We start from the raw sequence: 3,226 nt of genomic DNA on the forward strand, positions 1-3,226 counted from the left end.
CTGTATACTTTGTATGTATACTTTCTATAAGGTTTTGTAAAAAAAATTCATGAAGGCATGAATTCCCTTTTTTCAATCATAAAGGGTAAAGAATTTTTAGGCAAAATATTGTAAATAATTTTAATTATTATAAATGTAATTAATTAATTAATATAAATGTATATTTTTATTTTTATTATGTATGAGATATATACATGATTATATGTCAATTATTCTTGTATACAGTTTACATGCATATTAAAATCTATTCTTTTAAAACTTTTAAGACAACATCTTATGATTTAGTCCATGACGAATGCAGAAAATGTACACATGCTCTATAAGAAATAAACTAAATAAACAGAAGTAATAGACCCCATACATTCTGAAGATAATGACATGTGTTCAGGCCAGATATATTACATTGTGTCCAGCCCAGCTCTTTTTCTGATCTCTCGAGCAGTATTTGCCAGTTCATTTACTCCTTCTCTCAAGAGGTACCGAGTAGAAGCAAAGGACAATACTGCAGCAAAGGCACTGCCCACACCTGGAAGGAGACTCACCAGATCTGCAAAGCAAGACACTGTTACAACTGCAGCACAGCCCTCTATTGCAGGCATTGTTTTAGTTTGGATGGCATCAGCAAATTTTGATTCGGCCCGATATTCCAGCAAGTTCATGTTCACCTTTTCTGAAAGCCTTTTCAGTGATCCGTCATCCAAACCAAATGCATAATAGCACCTTGAAAGGAAAGCCAATGCAATGGCTGCATCACATACTATTGATGTGCCAGGAATAGGGATCACTGCTACACCAGCAGAAGCAAGAGATGCTGCCCAGGTCAGTGCTTCAAATAACTTGATCTTCCTCTCAAGAGCTGCAGCAGAGCACACCGGCCAAGCTTGAAGGAGAGCAGATTGCTTATGGTCCGGAAGATCATCTGTTAGTGTGTTTTGAAGCTTCTCAAAATTTCCCCCAGTCAACAGACGATATCAAGAAAACTTCAGGGTTTCCCAGTTCATTCAAGTTTCTCACACAGTAATCTCTTATTGTGTCAAGAACTTTCTGCTCATTAAATCCTGCTTTCCTTTGCTCTGAAGAGATGTCGACGTCAATTTTGGAACGAACAAAGTAAAAATGTTTCTTCTGTTTTCTTATTTCTTTAGCCAGCATGATGTCATTCTCTGAGAACCTCTGTGAGCTCAGGATAATGAAAAAATCATAGGTTTTAAAATTGACATCTTTAAGGTATTTCTTTGCTTTGAATTTTGGACTTCCTATTCCAGGCAGGTCCCAGATGTTCACATTTGGCATTGTAGGATGCTCATACATGGTGGGCTCCATTGTAGTTTCTGTGACACCAGTAGGTGCTGCTCCCTCATCATCGTCACTTAGGCCTCGGATACGATTTATAAAGGAGGATTTCCCAGATCCTGTCTTTCCAGTCACAGCGATGTCCAGTGTGACATTTAAAAACTGGCCAATTGTTTCATTTGCTTTTGCTTTAGCCCTTTCCAGGGTGGATTCTCCTGATGCTTTTACTGCCTCAACAACATCACGGTCTTCAGTTGCCATGTTTTAAACTGCAAAAATTATAGAAGTACCTTAAGCATTACTTTATTCTTGAAGGGTGAAGAATGTAAGAATGTAAATAATTTCTGTTAATACAGAAACTATTGATTACTGTAATGTGATCCACATTCAACCCTGAAGCTCTTTGTTTAACAAATGGAGTCAACAGAAAGTTACATTTAAAGGCAGATAGTGTTTCGCTTAAAGGCTCACATAACTTTAATAGGATGTACATTACAATTAAAATGATCAAATAGACAAAGCATTTGATGGTATACTGACCTTTTGAGTGGAGAGCTTTTAACCTTTTCTTTCCTTTTGTGTTCCTCTTTCCTGTCAGTTGATATAAAATCACGTTTCATAGATTAGACAACATTGATAACGGGTTAATTTACTTAAACAGCATGAAACTACAAATAACAAAGTTAAGGGATACAGGTGAACTGTAATAAACCCACAATACTTTACAGAATCAGCTAAGGGTCCTGATGCCCCTGCCAGGGTTTAGTTTTGCAATTTTTCCATTTTGTGTATTCAGAAACTATCCATTCTGCTGTGCTTTAAATTTTATATGGGTTAACTGTAATGCGGTGTCAAATATTGGCTACATAAAGAAATGTTGAAAGTGACAAATCATACAATTATTTTTATTTACTTATTTTTGCTATTACATTTAATAAACTAAAATAGTGTAAATTTAAAGATACTTGGTTGATACTCTTGATGAGATATATTTATTAAAATAGTGTAATTCAATAATGTATTTTTTTTTTTTTTTTTTTTTTTTTTAATAATTATAATTACCTTAAATTCTTGGATCCAGCAGGAGTAGTGCTGATGATTCTTTGTGTTTCTTTTCAGTGAGGTTAGAGGAAACAAGTTCATAAGGAGATATAAAGTCTGACAATCCTTTTAATTGAGCTATGAGCTGCTGTAAAAGTATTAAAAGACAGAACATGGAATAAACCAATATGAAATATATATATATATATATATATATATATATATATATATATATATATGTATATGTAAAGATTATACAAAAGATATATTTGTTATATAGTATAATCTAGTGTGGTGTATTTTGAATTTACCTTGAACTTTTTCAAAACATATAGTTGATATCCATAAACTTGTGTCCTGTAACAATTCAAATGTAAAAATGCCTCCTTTAGTTCCTGCTGCTGATTTTTATTATGCAGGTACAGCTCAGCTGCAGCTGGAGATCTTTAAAAAGGTGCAAGGGGCCGTCCACCAACAGTTGAGCCGCCCATATGAAAAAAAAACCCTGTATGGTTCATATACAGCAACAATATATCTTCCGTACTTAAATCGAACAGAAGTAGCTTCTGTGTTTCATGAAAGTCTAAACATGTCATATACAAAATCAGACCGATTATGGCCACTTTCATACTAGAAAGCCTACATACAACTTATAGGGGATTTTTAGGTAATATATGAATAGTTTAAAAAGCCTTATGAGATTTACATGACAACAGTATGCAATGGTTTATGGTATTAGTAGAAGATATAGGGAAAAAAATGATATTCATACAAATCTTTTTGGCATTATATTTTTATATGAATTTAATACAGATTTTATGTTTTTAATAGGGAAGTGGTGTGCCTGTTCTTCAAGCTTTATATGTTTCCACCTAATTCCTCATATTACAGC

The 3,226-nt window shown here is 33.8% G+C and overlaps 1 pseudogene; it reads right to left on the reverse strand.

Moving 5' to 3' along the window:
* Window positions 1-210: 210 nt before the first annotated feature.
* Window positions 211-2,733, reverse strand: LOC125246315 (annotated as a pseudogene).
* Window positions 2,734-3,226: the final 493 nt, after the last annotated feature.

This window comes from Megalobrama amblycephala, linkage group LG14 (genome assembly GCF_018812025.1).
Source record: "Megalobrama amblycephala isolate DHTTF-2021 linkage group LG14, ASM1881202v1, whole genome shotgun sequence".
Lineage (NCBI taxonomy): Eukaryota > Metazoa > Chordata > Actinopteri > Cypriniformes > Xenocyprididae > Megalobrama > Megalobrama amblycephala.